Source organism: Haliotis rubra, unplaced genomic scaffold, assembly GCF_003918875.1.
Source record: "Haliotis rubra isolate DU_JTF1 unplaced genomic scaffold, ASM391887v1 Scf1915, whole genome shotgun sequence".
NCBI lineage: Eukaryota > Metazoa > Mollusca > Gastropoda > Lepetellida > Haliotidae > Haliotis > Haliotis rubra.
In genome coordinates, this window is record NW_025765909.1 from 20,438 (window position 1) to 41,402 (window position 20,965).

At 39.3% G+C, this 20,965-nt stretch overlaps 1 long non-coding RNA gene across 1 annotated transcript; it reads left to right on the plus strand.

Annotated features, from left to right (window-relative positions):
- Window positions 1–4,268: 4,268 nt before the first annotated feature.
- Window positions 4,269–20,697, plus strand: LOC124274541. Its single transcript, XR_006897972.1, has 3 exons — window positions 4,269–4,389; window positions 17,123–17,126; window positions 20,686–20,697. It is a non-coding gene; the product is annotated as an uncharacterized LOC124274541 (long non-coding RNA).
- The last annotated feature ends 268 nt before the right edge of the window (window positions 20,698–20,965 follow it).

Below are 20,965 nucleotides of genomic sequence, written 5' to 3' on the forward strand. Positions count from 1 at the left end.
AGGCCATTGCGAAAGTCGACGGCAACCTGACGTGCATCCCCAACAACATGGAGAGATACATCTCCTTCAGCTTGAATGGCCTGAGGTGAATGATGAGGAAGGGTGTGTACCCCTACGAGTACATGGATGGCTGGGCCAAGTTCGCCGAGACCCGACTACCCCCCATCAGAGAATTTTACAGCAACCTGACCGACTCAACAATCACCCAAGACGATTACTCGCACGCGATTAACGTATGGAATAAACTGGACTGTAAGAATCTGGGTGACTACCACGACCTGTACTTGAGGACAGATGTACTGCTGCTAGCCGACGTGTTCGAGACGTTTAGGCGGACGTGTTTTAAGCAGTATCAACTCGACCCCGCATGGTACTACACCAGCCCAGGTCTGTCGTGGGATGCATTGTTGAAAAAGACCGGAGTTAAGTTGGAATTGCTCACCGATTACGACATGCACCTATTCATTGAGAAAGGCTTGCGAGGTGGGATTTCCATGGCAACCAAACGATACGTGAAAGCAAATAATCAATACGTGAAGGGCTACGACCCGAGCAAGCCAACCAATCATATTCTCTACCTCGACGCCAACAACCTGTACGGCTGGGCCATGAGCCAGTATGTACCCACAGGGGGATTCGAATGTACATCGCACGAGATCGATGTTATGAGCATCGCGGACGATTCGAGCAAAGGTTATATCCTCGAGGGGGACTTAGAATACCCCAAGGCATTACACACATCACACAACAGCTACCCCCTGGCCCCCGAACGTATGAGGGTTAACCCAGACTGGATGTCTGAGTACCAACATAACTTGTTAGGTGGGCGGGTGGCAGACGTTGAAAAACTAGTGCCCAACTTAATGAATAAGACCAAGTACATCGTTCACTATCGCAACCTACAGCTGTACCTGTCGTTGGGTATGAGGCTGACCAAAATACACAGGGTGCTCGTGTTCAACCAGAGCCCCTGGATGGAGCCTTACATCAGAATGAACACGGAACTGCGAAAGCTGGCCACCAGTGACTTTGAGAAAAACCTCTACAAGCTCATGAACAACTCGGTGTTCGGTAAGACTATGGAGAACCTGAGGAAACGCGTGACCGTGAAGCTGGTTCGGTCGAATGAGGAAGACAAGCTCAGGAGACTGATAGCCAGCCCGGCATTCAACCGGAGCAAGATATTCACCGACGACCTTGTTGCCCTACACATGAAGAAAAGCCACATCAAATTCAACCGGCCTGTTTATGTGGGGATGAGCATCCTCGATTTATCCAAACACCTGATGTACGACTATTACTACAACGAACTGAAAAAACAGTACGGCGACAGGTGTGAACACAAGAAAAAAAATGGTGATTTCCAAAAATTTCCAATTTGGAAACATCGTATTTCCAAAAATTTCCAAAATTGGAAAGATGATGTTTCCAAGGCTTGGAAATTTTTGGAAATTTAGGAAGGATTTTACCACTACTTCTTTCAATTTCTCCTTTTCCCCAAGGATCCCCGGCCCATGAGTGTATGGCATTGTGTAATCATAGCTTTCGGCCGAGGGAGCCGTGCCAATTAACACTTATCAGAGGGGTACACAAAGCCCGCAGTCTAGATTACCAGTTGTCCGACTTCCATTTTTTGTGGAAGTCGCGGTAGCTGAGTTGGTTAGGAGGCTGATTTGTGTGCTGGCGATAGGGTGCCTGACTGAGGGTGTGAGTTCAGTATCCCGGATGGTGCTCAACTCAAAAGTACTAGAATTTGTACTTTACTAAGAAAGTGTAATCCCAAATATAACACATGTTCCATGAGTGTATAGACTGAACTATTTGACGAATCTTTTGATCTGTTAGAGTTCTTATTGTTGATAATGTATCTTGCATGTGACATATTTATTCATGAAAACTGCAGGAATACGCCATATATTCATATTATCCCTTTGTGCTTGATATCAATGCAACTGTGTTTCACGCGTGAAGTGATAATTTTTTGAAAGTTGGGATATAGAGTAGGTGTTTACTATTCGCCGTCCTATGCGACCAACTAGGAACCAATTCTATATATTAGTTTAACTTCACTCATCTGCATTCTTCTTGTTCTATGTGTCAAAATTGATGATGACTGTTCTATTTACCGCTAGTATGGCGAGCATTTTTTCAAAGTCAGTTTCAAGTGTATGTTTTAGTTGTTATCCACAAACGCGCAAATGTGTTTAATTTCAACTCTCCCACCCCAGCCCTTTCAATGTTCGTATGAATACAAATTCCATACACCTAAGCGATATGGACTATATGACAGTGACTGACTGAGTGTATTACATGCCATGAAAGTGAACCCGTGCCATGGCGTAATGGGGTATTCCCGTGAAGTAGGATTTTGTTATTACAGTATAATCTCGTTCATGTTGCGTCGGTGTTGTTATACGGGAATAAGGGACTGGGTGCTATAAAAATCTGAACTTGTTTTGAAATGTGATCGAATTTACTGAGTTTAGCTCACTGAGATTATAATGATACTGATTCATATGTTCACTCAACGTCTACGGGGATGATACGGTCTACGTCTCGCGAGAGTTATTGATTAATCTACTAATATCTAACAAAGTGCTAGAGTTTTGGGTGACCTTCGTAGGGTCAGTAATAAGTTGAAATAGGTCATACATCATTTGAAAATTATGTATCTTATTATTACTTGGGGTGTTGGCATGGCAGATTTTAGAAGATCGATAAAGGCCCTCCAAATGATAGTTGAGATATATTTCACATGATATGTTTCATCTTCTGATGATTAATTGTGGCAACACCAAATATATTATGTCATGAAAATGTCAAATTCAGTTTAGGCTTATTTCATTTCTTTACCCCTTCAACTTTTGTATCAACCTTGTGCCTGTTAAAACATTAACTGGCCTTTGTTCGAGATCACCAGGTCTTGGAGGTAATCACTCTATATATTTACAAGTCTACTTCATGGGAACTAATCGTAGTAGAATACATTCTCCAATTAACACCTGTCACAAGGTAGAGGCCATTTGAGTTTGTGCTCAATAACAGTGTTATGCAATGGGCGTATTCACGAAAATCTCATTAACTTGTCAATAGAAAAGTGGTTGTGTTGTCCAAACATGTGCGGATTGAAGCAGATACTCAAATGAATTCCCTTTTTACTGAATCATAAGTCTATATAGATTAATGTGATCATTTACAAGCAAAACGTTACAGAATGTTTTAATAAAACATTCATTTTAGATCAAGGTAATCAGCCCACAAGCTCACAGATATGATTCCAGAGACAAATATACATTTGAAAGATTCCAGTTTATAAAAGAGATTAATTTCATAATAAGCCAGCCAGTGGAATTTATGTTAATATCGCAGTTACAGTTATTTTGAAGGGTCAGGTCTAGATGCTTGTGATTATCTATGTCTGGAATTATCACACCGATCATTGTGAGGTCAGGTTGGATGCATTCTACTCAACTGTAAAATAAGTTTGTCGCTGTGGTGACAATTATATACGTTTGAAAATGTTAAAACCTGCAATGAGAACACGACATGTATACCAGACTACCAGTATGAGATTGAATCCATGTTAGTGAGTTCACACAGTCACTTTGATTTATAAATTAGTTCACTCAAGTTGTGAGGTATTCATTTTATTGCAGAAACTTGCTATAAGAACTTTGGAAATGACAGTTTTCACCATTATTTCCACAAATTCAGTTGTGCTAAATGCACAGTTAGATGAAGTTTCTTCCTACTTTTCGTGGTTGACGATATCTATGTGTAAACGGTTACCGGTATATGTTCATTCTGAACAAGAGGGAAGGAGAGAATGGATCTCATGGAGATGCAATCAGAAAGACTGCAGAGCAACAGTCTCAACATTGAACGACATAATCTCTACAACGAAGTCAAGGAAAATCAAATCTCAAATAGATTGTAACAAAAATAACAATTTTTTTTAAAATGTAAGTAGTGTTCCTAGCGTTATGTTAAAGGTCACATGCAACGTAAAACACAACTTTGCAGATTCTGATACCTTTCGGTATGGATTTACCGAAACAAATCATCAAAAATGCAAATTCAACTTATAAAGTTGAAAAATAATGCGATGACAAAAACGATAGGTTCGCGCAGCGGGTTGTCCGGTGAATACTCGGTGAAGGCTTTGGTGTGAGCTATTTTTTTAAATGTTTCGTTGATATTTCACAGGCGCGAGCTTTTTATGTTATGACAGTATATTACCAATTTAACTGTTGATATAATTTCATTTGTCTATTTCACCACGTTCTTCTTACCGAGTCACTTTCTCAGTTCGATACTTAAAAGCAATGTCATTATTTAGCGTTGACAGAATAGCTAACTGTGACACGGATATGTCGTTGTCGCAGACAAGTGTCTGTTTTATTGACGCCTATGTGTCTGCCTGCCTTTCTGCTAATGACAATGTTCAATACACAGCTTCGATCACTGACCACATGCAATTTGAACTTAACAGCTATCAGGCTATACACCATAAACAAAACGTATTGATTAATGGCGTTCGGTCTCGGTCACATTATGTAATTACACAGAAAGGCAGGTGTGATACTTGTACACATGACATGTTATGATGTCTGTTGATTGCAAAATGTTATACACAAAAAATGAGGATGTATTTACAAAATCCAACATCTCTGATATACACACATAATGAACCGTGAGGGGCGTCTGCAAATGAACCAGCCGTTACACTTGAGTGCACACCCACTCGCTCTGACTGGGTTCGGTATCCCGGCTGCTTCGTTTCTTGGGAAGTAAACCCAAGTACAAAATATTGCACTTTTGATTTTGCGATTGTACGCTTATAATTTTGTTTATATGTTTTTTCATAATCAGCAATGTATATTATGTCATGAATAAGTGATAATTGTGTTTTAATTATGTTCGATTTTTTGGTTGCATGTGACCTTTAACAATATGATTTATCAAGAACGTTCAAAACAAATTTGCTTGTGTTAGTGCTATAAACTTCTTATAAGTTTGTATATATTATGTTTTATATATTTGTATTTGTGGAGTAACGAGCCAACGCCTTAACCACTAGGATACCCAAACCATTTGTTTCAACTTTGAACTACAGTCATGTTTATAAAAGCTTGCTGACATTTGATTAGAGATAATTTCTCCGGTAATTATCAAGTAATTGTTTTGTTGGTAAATACATTGAGTCTGTAGCATAAATAGTAATTGACAATTATACATGTACCCTACCCCAACCGCCTCGGTATGCTTTGAAGAAAATGTAAATTTGTGTAACATATTTTTGTAAATTTGTACATGGTATGTTTTTATGAAATTTAATCTTTCTCTGTCTTCTTGGCAACATATGTGCAATCTGAAAATTCTTTTTCCGAATATAAATAAACATCAATTTTAAGTATGACACTATCCGTTTGTTTTTGGATCCTTTCATTGCATGAAAGTCGGGAGTATTAAAGTAAATTGCGCATAATACAATACCATTTTCATCAACATTGCTATGTTGACCATGGAACACTATCAAGCTAACATCAACTTGATTTCAGTGTTATATTATGATAACTTCCTTATTCACACAATCAACTAAATCCAACACAATACAAGTTGCACCGCTTAAGCAATCCACTCCTTTGATGATCTCCTCGGTGCATTATCGCGATAATAATAATAATAATAATAATAATAGTAGTTTATTATAGTGTCATGTGTTATAAATGATGGGACAGCATAGTACAGCATATAAAATGCAAACACCAGGCCTCGAGAGGCCGAAATGACACCTTAAAAAAGAATATCAGCAATATTTAAAAAGCGTTTAAAAAATATGAAAAGATTGTTGACATAATACGCACTTAGATACATGCATGGGTACACATTTAAATACTAGCATGGATGCGTACAAACATAGATAACTACAAAGATACCTTCATACATAAATTCATCCATACATAGACGTATACATACCTAAATACATACATAGACACATGCATGCATAGACACTTACATACATACATAAATACAAGCCACACACACACACACACACACACACACACACACACACACATACATACACACACACATACATACACCCACTTACACAACATATACACGCATATACTTACGTTCATCCTTACATACACACACATACAGACATACATACATACCTACACACTCATGTACATACGTACACACGTACATACATACATACGCACGCACACAGGCACATGCACAGGCAGGCAGGCAGGCACGCACGCACACACACGCACATACACACTCATACTTAAATGCATACATACATACATACGAACATACATACATACATATCACATTACATACATGTAGAGATAGTACATAGAAAAATAAAATTAATGCATTAAAATTATTTACAGTTTTCTTGAAAGGATTTTTTGTGGAACATACTTTGCAGACTTTTGGCTAGTTCGTATTGGGTATCGTCATTTGATAACAACCAGCAAAACTTATCGTATAATTGGAGGTCCATAAAGCTTGAGTTTAGTTGGTTACATTTATAAAAAAGTCTCGTTCTGATGTCGGAGTAGATAATGACATCGCGAGATATCGAACGAGCCTACAGCTCAGCAGGAACAGAAATCGTGACAATTGTTGTGAAAATGAAAGCTGTATGTTTATCAAAGTGAATACATTTTTTAAAGAACCAAATTATTCATCAAAGTATACATTAAAATCAATATGGGTGGTACTTGTCCTCTCTGTAATGGTAAAATAACTGGGTGGCTTTTGTCCTGCTCCCTTTCCGAGTTACAACTTGTTTTCATAGACGATTCTGTCGTAATTGCCTGGTGTCGCTGGGCCTTATTTGTTCGAGACCAGTCGCTAGTGATAGTGAAAACTATGATCAGCCTCGCTCATCTCGGTTACGGTTAATTTTTCAACCTAAACAGTGCGACAGTAGGAAGGGTGGATGCCCATCAGATGCCGTTATTTGAACATTTCCCGGTAGTTCTTGTCTGATTGTATTAAAGTATCAAAGCAGTGTGGGCTTTTGCGGGTTTTCTAATGCGTGGATGGCATATTGACTCATCATAATTGATCCCATTTCTGTGGGTTTTTACCTCGATATTTATTCACGTCATGTAAAAATATGACGTATAATATTAAAAATGACATTTGATCCATTTGAATCCGTAAACTAAACAACCCCACTTTGCCATTGCTAGAAGGCTCTGAAAATTTACTTAGGTAAATAGGGTACATACAGTTATAGCACACAGCAAATGCTTATATGTATTTCTTATGCAACAATGAAGTTCTGTCCGTATTCTCAAAATAGTGTCGGCCCATAGGTTTACACATGCAATACAGCAATTAATACTCCCATGTTTTAACCCGTGTTAGGTGGTATAAACCTACACATGTTATTTGTCATCATTCACTTGATGGTCAGTTAATGAATTTAAAACAGGTAACACCACTTAGATAACCCGACAAAGGTTCCCATTTTGCATTTCTTGTGTCTGGAGTAAATACCCAATATAATATACATCGATCAAAGGATTAACGGATAACACGCTGATTGATTAATTACTTTTATCTTACACAGCGGCATTGTCAAAGGTATTGTTTATGTATGTAGATTAACTAATCAATACTGAATACACTCTGTCGTGTCTGTGTCTGCGTAAAACAACTTCCTTCTTTCGAAGGATTAACCGCCAAGACATTGATTGATTGCTCATTATTGGCTAACTAAATTACTTTTTTTTTGTAAAGAATGGCGGACATTATGCAATTAGTGGCCAGGTGTGCTATCTTGGGTGACCAATGAGACTATATACCTATGTTAAATACCTGAAACGATATATCACTTTTCGTGAACATGTATTAGACTGTTAAAAGACACATCATTTGGAACAGCTGCAGGTGAATGGCATACGGCTCGTTTTTGTGGATATTGATGGATACATTCCTCGAACAAAGTATTAGCCTGACATCATTATAACTACCTGTTTTAGTTTTAATAATTGCATTTTGTTTTTATTCATTTGTCGCAGCATTCCACAGAATCCATGATTTCGTCGTGAAGTAATGAGACAGACAACATACACTAGAGCGTGTGTGTGCGAATTATGATTTACAATGTCTAGATATTCAAGTTATAAGTAAAGGCAGATCGCCTGATTTTTATTTAGTTTCAAAATGCACATAAGTATGATAATAAACTAATTAGGATTATAAAACCAAATAGAAAGACGCACGTTGACTAGTATCTACATACTGGTGAGTGGACATTAACCATGGGAATGTAGCAAGATATTTATTGCGCAGTATGTCACTTCGACCCCCACCTCGCTTCCGAGGAAGAAATCGTTATGTTATAAGTTGTGTCATGCCAAATCATGTTGGCCATGATTCCAATACATATTTAACTACGAGTAGAAAGTAGTTTTGCTTTTCTAACTTGATGAAAACAAACCATAATCTCATTAATTCTTTAACAGACTTTAGCCCGTCATGTTACGATTATTAAAAATGGCAGCGCCCTGTCGCGAACATCCGCGAGTCTGACAATAAATGCTATTTAGGTTTGTTTTCACCGAGTTACAAAATCAAAACTACTTTCTACTGGTAGTACAATATGTATTTGATTGATGTCCAATAGGATTTTTGCGTGACATATCTTATATCATAACAATTTCTCTCGAGGAAGCGAGGTGAAATCAATATTACACTACTTACAATATTATTGTCACTTCCACCACGACCTCGCTTCGAGGAAGAAATCTTTATGCTTCAAGTTGTGTCATGGAAAATATTTTTGGTCATCAATCATATATATATTGTACTACAAGTAGTAAGTAGTTTGATTCTTTAACTTCCGCGAAGCTGATCTGGACAAATTTAAGATATCGTTCCAAGCTTCCACAACGCTCGCTTCGCACTCACAAACATAACCCATTTACTAAATGATTTAGCACGAACTGCGGGGTCCGGTGGAAATTAGTGCATGGTGACACCATCACTCGACCCCCCAGGACGGCAACGCAACGATTCGTTTTGCTTTGAGTAAGTTTCGTTGTTCAGACCATCCTTTAATGTTGGAATAAGGGCGAAAAGTAAATATATAACAACATGAGTGATTCTACCCTCTGTGTATTGTACTTACCATTGAATCAGAGTACCAATTCTTTATTGAATGTTCATTTTACTGTGATCTGAGAAACAGCCTTCTCCCACAATACTACATAAATAATCCATGTGAAACATTGACAAAAAGAGCGAAGTTTTTGAATATAGAGTATAAGATTAAATGAGACATTGTACATGTTAGCATACAGCTTATTATTATATATGGCGCTGGATTGTATTTTCATCTTTATAATTGTAAAACGGGTCGGTGGCCCGTGGACGAAATTAACTCTCACTGACTAGATATAAGCTTATGATGATACATATTTAAACTCAACGTGACAAATTCACTTTTCACCCACAACATTGAACACTTAAAATGTGTTCACTGCAATTTCGACTAGTCAAGTCGATAATCCTTTCGTTAACCCCTTAAACAATCATTACTAAAACAACACCAAACATCAAAGACTACCGCCAGTCGCCTTAACGACCCCATGAAACACTCATGCCGCCCCATGCCACTATTGCAATTAGCCCATGCAGAACAATAATTTACCATCACCCACCTGTTATCTCCCCTTGCGGATATTTCCAAGATTGGAAATTTTTGGAAACATCATCTTTCCAAAATTGGAAAGTCTTGGAAACATCATCTTTCCAAAATTGGAAATGTCTTGGAAACATCATCTTTCCAAGACATTTCCAAGCTTGGAAAGATGGATTTTTTTTTTCCAGTGGAAGTGCTGTACACTGACACGGATTCCCTGCTGAAGGAGATTCGAACCGAGGACGTGTACGAGGACATGAAAAAACGCCTCGATTTGTACGACACCAGTGACTACCCCAAGGACCATGCCATACACAGCATGGTAAATAAAAAGGTCCTAGGTAAGATGAAGGACGAGTGTGCTGGCGCGCCCATAGCCGAGTACATAGGCTTCCATCCTGAAGGCCGACAATGGTGAGATCCGGAAGGCGATGGGTGTTAAGAAGTACGTGGTGAAACAATACATCAAACACGCCAGATTCAAGGAAGCCCTGTTCAAGACCCGTACCTTTAGACATAAAATGAACACGCTTAGAAGTGATGGGCATAGGATATACGGACTGACTATAAACAAGACGTCCCTGTCGCCGATGGACACTAAGCGTTGGATAGCTATTGATGGGATCAACACGTATGCGTACGGGCATGAGAAAATTGAACCAAGAACATAGGTGTATATATGTCGGGATGTCACGGAACCAGAGAAAGTTTGAGGCTATTTACTACAGCCCGCATGGGTACTGGAAAGGAGTTAGTGCTGTACATAAGCTGGCTAAAATGGCGCGATTACCCCCAAACGAGGCCAAAGCGTGGCTTGAAAAACAAACCCTGTGGCAGATCTATTTACCGGCACCACGCTACGTGCCTAGAAGGAAGTTCGGTATTAACATACCCAATAGCGTTCACCAGGCCGACCTCCTGTTCCTACCCCACGACAGGAGGTACAAGTATGCCCTAACCGTCGTTGACGTGGCCAGTCGCTACAAGGAAGCCGAACCCTTGACCGCGAAAGATTCGGCCTCGTAGCCCGCGGATTCGAACGCATGTACAAACGCAGTCCGCTGACGTGGCCCACAGAGTTGCAAGTCGACCCCGGGCGGGAGTTCATGGGTGCCGTGTCACACCTGCTAGACAAACACGATACCAAGGTCAGGCGTAGTGCTGCCGGGGCTCATCGCAGCCAAGCCATACTTGAGAGATTCAATCGGACTTTGGCCGAGCGCTTATTCGGGCATCAGTATGCAAGAGAGATGGCCAACCCGGGGAAACGATCGACTGAATGGGTAGCGCGGTTACCCCAGGTGGTGTCAGCCATCAACCACGACACCACCCGTCTCACCGGCAAGAAACCAGCCGACGCTATCAAACTAAAATCAATAGTGGCTGAGTCGGCTGCACCATTGCGTGGGAAAGAGAAACAGATACCAGATAGGGCCCCCGTGAGGTACCTCTACCAGCCGGGGGAACACGAGGGTGATAGTCGTAAGCAAGCCACCGATCCGATATGGTCAGTCAAAACTTACAACATAGATAAAGTGGACATCAAAGCCGACGAGCCGAACTTGTACTACTTGAGAGATGGGCCAGGGAGAGGGTTCGTTAGAGAGGAATTATTGATCATACCGTACGGTACAATGTTACCTCCTGTCAACACGTCATAGCGGCACAATAGTGCCACGTGGAGCCGGGAAGTTAACTGGGGGTTCAAAAGTAGTAGATATACTTGGGCGAGATCTAAGGGCCTGACAAAAGCTTTATTTGTGAAATAAAGCTTTGCAGAGGCTTTTGTTGGACTTGATCTCGGACTGTCATTATATCTACTACTGGTTGTGTTTACGAGAAATGTCAAAGGTTCAGTTTTAAGTATCAAAGTTCATGTGAGAGGAATGCTTCGGGACTCGAATTCGAAATGGGCCAAAAACAGCCTTTTATCCCTACATCCTCTGTATCGCAGGAAAAAATCTTCAATAGAACTTTTGTAAGTTTCAGGACAACAAATACCAATTGCGTTTTTAATGGCTTTCAGTATATGAATTTATATTCTCTGTACATCACATATCTAGAGCTGTTATTCAAAGTGGAAGTCCAACTTTGAGAAAATTCATTTAGCAATGAATAATGAGAATAACAACGGGCTTAGGATGCATCTTTGGCGCACTCCATTTGGGCAATTGAATAATTCGGTAATATCTGAAGAAGAGCATTTTACGCAAGCTTGTACAGATATGTAAATTGCTTTGAGTGCTGACAGCATTTTCCCCCCTGTTTAAGGCAAAACAAAAGTTTATTTCTTTCCATATAAATAAATGCCTTTCTGAAATCTATGAAGGCGACATAAAGCTTTTTTCGTTTTTTCATAAAGCATTTTTCGACAATAGAATTTAGTGTGAACATGTGATCTGTGGTTGAATAACCAGATCGGAACCCCGCCTGTGTTTCTGGAACTTTATCTTTTAGCGCTGTCCAGACTTTCAGTCTATTATTGAGCACACCAGTATAGATTTTGCTCAAGGCGCTTCACAACGATATGCCCCTGTAATTGTCGGGGTTATTTCTATCACCTTTTTTGTGTATTGGGACAACGATAGACTTTGTGAGCTTGTAGGAAATTTTCCCGAATCACATATTTTATTGAAAAGTGTAGCGAGAAAAGGCTTGAAATATGAGGAAGTGGTTTTGATCATTTCACTTTGTATTATATCTGTACCAGCTGCCTTACCATTATCTATATGTTTTATAGCATCACTAATTTCAGACGAAGTAATATGTGATTCTAGGATAAGTGAATCAACTTCATCTAAGTCTGGTTCTTCCGTAGAGCCAAAGTGGTCAATCATTGGTGCATCATAAGTTGCAAACAGGCTACTAAAGTGGTTAAACCTGCATCATTATTGATATTCGAGCGAGGTCGTTGCAAAGGAGATATACCTCTGAGGATACGCCAAAACGTCTTTGGGTTACTGGTTGCTTACTTTAATGCATCAGCTTTGTTGCGCTCATACGAGAGCTTTGTGCGCCTACAGATACCCTTATATGAATTCCTCTGTTTGCAATAATTACGTCGGTTTTCCTCAGATTTATTTCTTTGGAATCGACGCAAGGCTTTGCGAGTGAAGTATTGTTTACTTTTACAATATTTATAAAAAAACCCATTTGAAATACACTTTTTGTTACGTTTTTTCATACAGTCCGCTGCACCAAGTACTGTTTGTACAAACAAGTCTAGAGCGTGGTCAACATCTGTATCAACTAATCTTGTTGCTTCAACAAAGGTGTCAGCAACCTGTTTTATGCTGTCGGTGTACACGTCTGACTTAGTATGGTTCCATACAATTCTGTCACAGCAGTTTCTGTCAGTATTTTCATTATTTTCTAGCTGGTGGCTTTGCTCGTGAAGTTTGCCGTTTAAGTTTTGAAACGATTCAATCGTTTAACGGCATATGATCTGATTCTACTCGGGCCTCTACATGAAACGATTCAATCAGTTCAAATGCATCAATACTGGCAATGCAATAATCATTTACCGAAGAACCCTGGCTAGATATGAACGTAAACTCGCCAGTTTTATCTCCTTGCACACGACCATTTAAAATATACAACTTGTACGTTTAACACATTTCCATTAGCATTCTACCAAATCTATTGATTGAGTTATCACAAGATTGTCTGTTGTCAAGAGGCATTAACTCTTCGCCAGGGAACACATCTCCCAAAAAGTTCGGTTGTGGTTCAGGTGATTCATTACTTGTCCCAATCCTGGATTTCAGGGCCCAGTTTCACAAAGCTTCGTAAGCCTAAGATCTCGTTACGTTTCTCGTAGCAATCGTACCTCCTATGTTACAGTAATGGAGGTACGAATGCTACGAGAAAGGTTACGAGATCTTAGGCTTACGAGAGCTTTGTGAAACTGGGCCCAGATCACCGGTGATAACTATATGACAGTCAGAAAGCATATCTAGGTTTTCTGAGAACCACTGATCAAGTAGTTCTATACGTGTTGGTTTCCCACACGATGTGTAGCATGTCGACCCCTCGGGTGGTATGTAGAGACCTATCAAAATAACATCTTTTTTACTTTGCAATATCTTTTTAGAAATACGAAAGGCAATTAGATTATCGATATCCAACTTCAGTAAAGTGCAGAACTGGGATACACTGTTATGTATGAAAGCAAATACTCCTCCCGACAATCTCCCGTGCCTGTCCGTTTTCATTGCTTTCGCTATGTATTGTGTATAGTCAGACAATTCAGGGACAGCAATGATGCTACCACTAAACGTCTCATACAGAAACATTATTTGAAACCTAATCAAATAGGAAATGAAATCTGTATCCTCTAATTTAGAGGCTATACCGTTGATGTTCCAAGAGAGAACCTCTAACAAATGTGTAAGTGGGTACTCATCTGATATGCTATCAGCTGCTGGGGTAGGTTGCTGCGGGCCTTGGCCACACCCCTATTCATCAGGAGTCCCAGCAGGTGGAGCCTGTGCTTCATCCTCTCGACTGATGTCACGTGAGGGTGCAGACTCTTGTCGGGTAGCCCGTGACCTTGGCTTAACCCTAAAACAGCCCCCGACCCCCGAATTAACACACACACGCACACACACACACACACACCAAATAAAAAACCCAAAACAAACAAAAATAAAAAACAAACACTCTTCCTTCCCGGCTTCTCCTTCCCAAAAAATGAATACACGAAATAGAACCGAGTAAAGAAGAAACACCAACACAAGATATATATGAGTATTGATCTTCACTTATGTTCCGGCCATTAGTGGTTAAAACATTCACTCGTCACTCCGAAGACCCGGGTTCGATTCCTCACATGAGTACAATGTATATATTTCTGGTGTCCCCCACCCTGATATTGCAGGAATATTGCTAAAAGAAGCGTAAAACCATACTCACTAACTCACTCACTCATCACGTGTTCGCGAAAACATGTCATTTCACTACGTGACTAGCATTGGAAATCAGTCTGATCATTTGCGTGTTTTCATTTCCGAAACTCAAGGAACATTATTTAATTGTGACAAATATTGATACTGGGGATCGGTTCTGTGAAGGTTAATACATGTATGCTAACTGATGTCCCTAATGCTGTAAGTAAAGCTACGCGATACCACATCCAGTTTCCTATTTTCCCTTCAGATAACAATGGAAGCAATGGTGATCGCGTGTGAGCACTGTTTGCATTACTCTCATCTAGTCCGACTGATAAAATATTAACCTACATGGCGTTTTACCTTGTTGACGAAATGATTTAACGGAACGGCATTGTTGATTGTTGGACTATTGATCGCGTTGATGAAGTGAGTTTAGTTTCACTCCGCTTTTAGCAATATTCGAGCATTATTGCAGCATGAAACGCCAGAAATAGGTCGTTGATGGACACCCGGGTTAGAATTGGTCTTCAGCCAACCATGCTTGTCGTTAGAGGATCGGCTGGTCAAGTTCGCTTGACATGGTTGACACATGTCACCGTATCCCAATTGCGTAGATCGATGCTCGTTCTGTTGATCACTGGATTGTCTGGCGCAGACTCGATTATTTACAGACCCTGTCATACAACTGGAATATTGACGAGTATACAATCAATCGAAAATGCAATGTCATCAATTGATTTTTATGGAGGAGCATGTACAATGTGAATGTCCCCCCTCCCCCCCCACACACATACACACACTAAACTTTATGGTCAAAGTTAGTTGCAACCCACCCAACCCCGACCCCCTCCTGCATGAATTAAGCAATTTGTCATTCTCGATGATGGCCATTTCTAGTGTACTGAAGCCGATTCCAGTGGGCGATAAGGTAATTGAATGGGTCATTAAAATAATTTGATTGAATGGATAATTGTAAATGATTTGTTTTTGTAAAATCATAAGAATGCGTTGCTCTGTTTGCGGTACAGACCACTGGCATCTTTAACATAAAACAATGATAGGAGGCGTCCATGACATGGAGGGACAGCGTTGTCATCTGCAGAGGTAAATGTTAGAGAAGGTTAAAACATCCCGCATTAACTCGGGTCTGCTTAACTGGCAGTAATTGAATACCGACATAGCACAAACACAAAACTTTGAAAATAATTTTGATGGTGGAACGATTTGATTATGATATTTAAAAGACGAGACGCAGTGCTTGACAACATAGATTTTGAATCATGAAGAACAAAAGCCTCGCACGAAGTACTTGTCAGAACTAACAAGATACACGTTTGGGAATGCCATCAATGACACGATCCAGCAATCATGCAAACCAGAACCATAGAATCAACAGTGAAATAAAAGAGTATTGATTACACGTTGACAATAATGACATGTGGTGATTCAACGTGGAGCTATAATGAGTGGATTGATGACAATGAGTTAAAATATTAAAGCAGACAGTGGAGATCCTATTTTGCACATTCGCGACCATTATTGGGAGAAACATTAACATGAACGGGTTGGATTTGATTTTCCAGAGGATGCTTCACTTCCACACTGTACAGGAATGACTTTGGTCGTACACTGTTATTGGTAACTCATACCCGAGGAAATGGCTGATGACATTTGAGAGAGAAGCAGTTTGCACTGGAATATATATTTGTTTGTGCAGATTAATGAATCAAGCAGAACAGCGTATGAAATCGGAAACGGAGGAAGAGGGCTAATTGCCATTTTGGAATTACAGTGGGAAACGACTACTGTAGAGACATATAAGGAATGTAGTTGAAGCAATTATGTTTTTACCAACTCAAACTGTCTGAAGTGAAAGGACATCAGCTGTCTTCTTCAACGTTATACACAGCCATCAAATACCAAACAGTTATATCCTCTAATCGAGAGATTTGAATCCTGGAACACACTACAAACGTCAAGTGGTTTGTATTGGAACTGATCGTGAAGACGTCATTGTGATATATTTCTGGCCTGGATGTCAGATAAGACAACTCCAGTCTTTACACACGTAAAGTGGTTCATATTAGAACTATTTATGATATCACTGTTTCATATAATGATACATTTCTGAAGAAGACGTGTAATTATTATTTTCAAATAACTGTCAGACAAAATGCTTCCAAAGGTACATCCTTCAACAGATGGGATACCAACTGAGCGTGAAGACGAGCAGCCCGTCGTTTCAGATGCATTCTTTAAACATTTGCGTGTCACTTCTTGCCTTGGAGGAATCTATCGTCGTGCAAACCCTGGAGAGAAAATGATATGGTGGGACAGAATTAAACTTGTGTATGTCGTATTTGTTGAAATATTATTTGTGACCTGCATTGTCTTCTTTCTAATTGCTACTTACAATTATGCAGTTGGCTCTAGACCAATTATACGTCTTCTGTCGTTCTGTGCCATCATGGCCATTAATTTGTACTTGTCATTGATCTACAGTATCTTTCTCTCAAAACGTTCCATCTGCTGCATGTACGTTTTCGCAAGTATGAAGAATTGTACGGATTCAGCGATGAATTCAAGAAGTGGGTGAAGAGGTTGAGGCCAATCCTTGTTTGCAGCCATTTATTCACGGCATTATTTGGTCCACTAGAATACTTTATGACGAAGAGCTACCCTGAAGTTATGTATGATATCTTCCCTACAATTGTCTTCACGGAACCTTGGAAATCAGCTGGTGTAGGTATCACATGCATTGGATACACATTAGTTGAGTTTCAGTGGATAACTAACTACACTGTTATACCATTTCTTTCTCTGTTTGTGTGGCAGGAATTCAAACGTGTAGAAACACAATTCAAGGAACTTTCAAACAGTCAATGTGATAACACTGAATCCAGGTTCAACACTTTGGTCATTCATTTTGACCACATCACTGAAATACTTGAGGATATCAGCAACTATGTGCAACATTCTATTTTCACTTATGTATTCATGACTTTGCCTGTGACATGTGCTGTCTTGTATTCCATTCTATCAGAGCACGTCAGTTCTGAAGAAGTGATGGTTTACAGTGTATGGTGTGTGTGGGCACTTTTATGTGTTGGCTGTAGACTGCTCATTGATGCGCTTGTCAGTTCGAAGGTAAGGGTTTGATTGTTTTATGTCTTAAGATTTAGACAATGAAAAGATATACTGATGGAAACGAATAAGGGAACATATGAAAATACAAGTGTTCCTTTATTTATTTCTAGAATTTCGACCACAGTGCAATACTTACCTAGTGAAGAAATAAGAATAAATGAACACTTGTACTTTCAGGTGTTCCCTTATTCGTTTCCATGAGTATATTAGAAACCATGAGTGCTGCTTTGATAATTAATTCATAACACCAAAAGGAAAACCAAAAGGAATGAGACTTTCGCCATTGTGATGAAGTCCATGAATATTGTGACACACATTAAAGCCATTATGAGGATGTATCCGACGAATACAGCTATAACGTATTTGAATGTTGTTAGATATGCAGTATGCTATTACACAGATTTCATTGCAGGCTCATGGGACCCTTCAGTATGTTTGGGGACTGGATAAACAGCGTTTCTCTGGCAAAGGGCTACAGAAGGTATCTGGGAAACTATGTCTACACTTGTTATACTCACATGTGATTCATGTTAAATCCCAAGAAAAATGTAATGATTTGCCACTAAATGATAAAGAACACATTTCTTTCATCTTAAACTGCTGCATTTTCGGACTAATATTGGTACCAATAATTTTTCCAGATTTACCGCAATCACTTATGAAAGGAAAACATGAGTGTACCTTTTGCTTTCATGCTTGTGTATCACGACCAAATATCTATATATGTTAGATTCATGTAACATTTATAAAACGTCAATGTGACTATAGAAAATATTGCGACAAAGCAATTAGAAGTTATTCCATGTAGTCCAAAAGTTAATGACATTCAGCATTATCGTTGAGTCAAAGACTCAGAGTGGATTCTAGTGATCAGTTGCAACAAACACATAGGTTCCTCCGGGAATTCGTTGAAACTGATGCTGGGACAATGTATCAATGATGATCAGGTGCTTACAGTGTGTATCACTGTTTAAAGAGAATGTTGATATTTAGTTTTGAAAGTATCGGTTTAAATATGTTTATGTATCGTTTACATTTTGCAATTGTATCATGTGTGTTGATGTTAGGAGAGTTATAAATGATTATTTTACATGCACAAAGATGGGAAATTAGAACTTTTTAATGTCTGAGAACAAAAAATGTGGATGTTTTCATGGACAATTATAAACTATGAAATATTAATGTTCAATATGTAACTAAATTTACGCAGTGATGCCGCGAAAATAGGTATCGTGATATGTATCGAATCGTGACATGGGTATCGTGATACGTATCGATTCATGAAACTGATGTATCGTGACACCCCTAATTCGGGGTTTCAGTTCCAATGCAGGAGGCCTGTGTTTCCAAGGTTTATGAGTACGAGGTAAATACACGTTATATTTGACGCTATAAATTGACGTTTTTGTAGCATAGGTAACAAAGGTTTTATCTCTGTCATTGATGACAGCATTTTACATATTTGTTAATGTAATTCAGTGAAGACATAGAAACGTTTCACTGTTAGGTACTGTTTGTTCATATCATTCAGTTAGGTACTTGCCACTTTTGTACAAGGTCAAGCCTATTTTGTAACATGTTTCATGTGGCAAAATGCTTCCTTTATGTCTTTTATGATACTTTGATTGAACGAAACTAGTGCAAACATACATCTTTGCAGAGATTTTAAACAGATTTTAAAGATTCGTTCGTACTGTAGGTGAACCTGTTTGTGTCAAGATTGACGGGAGACACTATCGGCTACAACATTCACGGCCTCTTCACCATCACCATGCCAACACTCCTTGGGGTAAGCCATAATGTCTATAACACAAACGTGAAAATAGCGAGGCACAGCTTGTTTATTGGTAGTGCCTTTACGTCAATGACATGACAGCTTTGCATACAAATATCAATAATATTTTGATAAATCATTTATTACATAATCTAGTATTATTATATTTATTATTAAACAGTAATGACCTATAAATAACCTTCGCTTCGCTTTGTAATACCAAGACAAAATGTACCTAAAATGTTACACATCACATATTTTCATATGAACATTTACATATATACAATTCAAAATGAAGAAGCACGTTCGATACACGTCATCCATCTTTCAGATCGCAGGAACGCTGGTCACCTACATAATTGTGGTTGTGCAGTTCAAGCCATCAGATTCGTCGTGTCAATGCAACTGGTTCAGGAATGTCACAGGGAGTGATATGTAATTTGGAACACTTTTTGTGTTACAAAGAGAAGGCATTTGTCCTTACTAGCTCTAGTGTGTCTAGTGTGTAGTCCGAGGCCCTTCATGGAGATGGGGAATACTCTGAAGCTGCATTAATATCGCCAATGCCATCATATATTCCATAACGCCTGACACTCCCAAAACTTGATTGTACAAATGTCATCAATTATCAGATCGCCGGAACGCTGGTCACATGCGTAATTGTGGTTGTTCAGTTTAAGCCATCAGATTCGTCGTGTCAATGCAACTGGTTCAGGAATGTCACAGGGAGTGATATGTAATTTGGAACACTTTTTGTGTTACAAAGAGAAGGCATTTGTCCTTACTAGCTCTAGTGTGTCTAGTGTGTAGTCCGAGGCCCTTCATGGAGATGGGGAATACTCTGAAGCTGCATTAATATCGCAAATGCCATCATATATTCCATAACGCCTGACACTCCCAAAACTTGATTGTACAAATGTCATCAATTATCAGATCGCCGGAACGCTGGTCACATGCGTAATTGTGGTTGTTCAGTTTAAGCCATCAGATTCGTCGTGTCAATACAACTGGTTCAGGAATGTCACGGGTAGTGATATGTAATTTGGAACACTATTTGTGTTACAAAGAGAAGGCTTTTATCATCAGTAACATTACTGTGTGATTCTAGGCCTTCCATGTGATGAGGGAAATACTGAGATGCCGCATCATCAAACCATCAGGTGATGACTGACACTCGACTCTGGAGGTGGGGAATACAGCACATGTCTTGTATTTGTGTTACAAAGAGAAGGATTTTATCATCACTAACATTAGTGTGAGATCTTATACCTCTCGTTGTGATGAAGGAGAATCATGAGCAGCTGCACCAACTCACCAGAGAGAAGAGGTGCAGGAACACTTTATCATTATTTGTGTGTTTTGGTATGTCCGCATCTGTATATTCAGGATATGTTTGATTAACGCTTTGAAATTGTATTACAGTAAATTGTGTGTTGAGTACTATTGTAAAGTTTAACGAATAAGTAGTGTTTGACCATT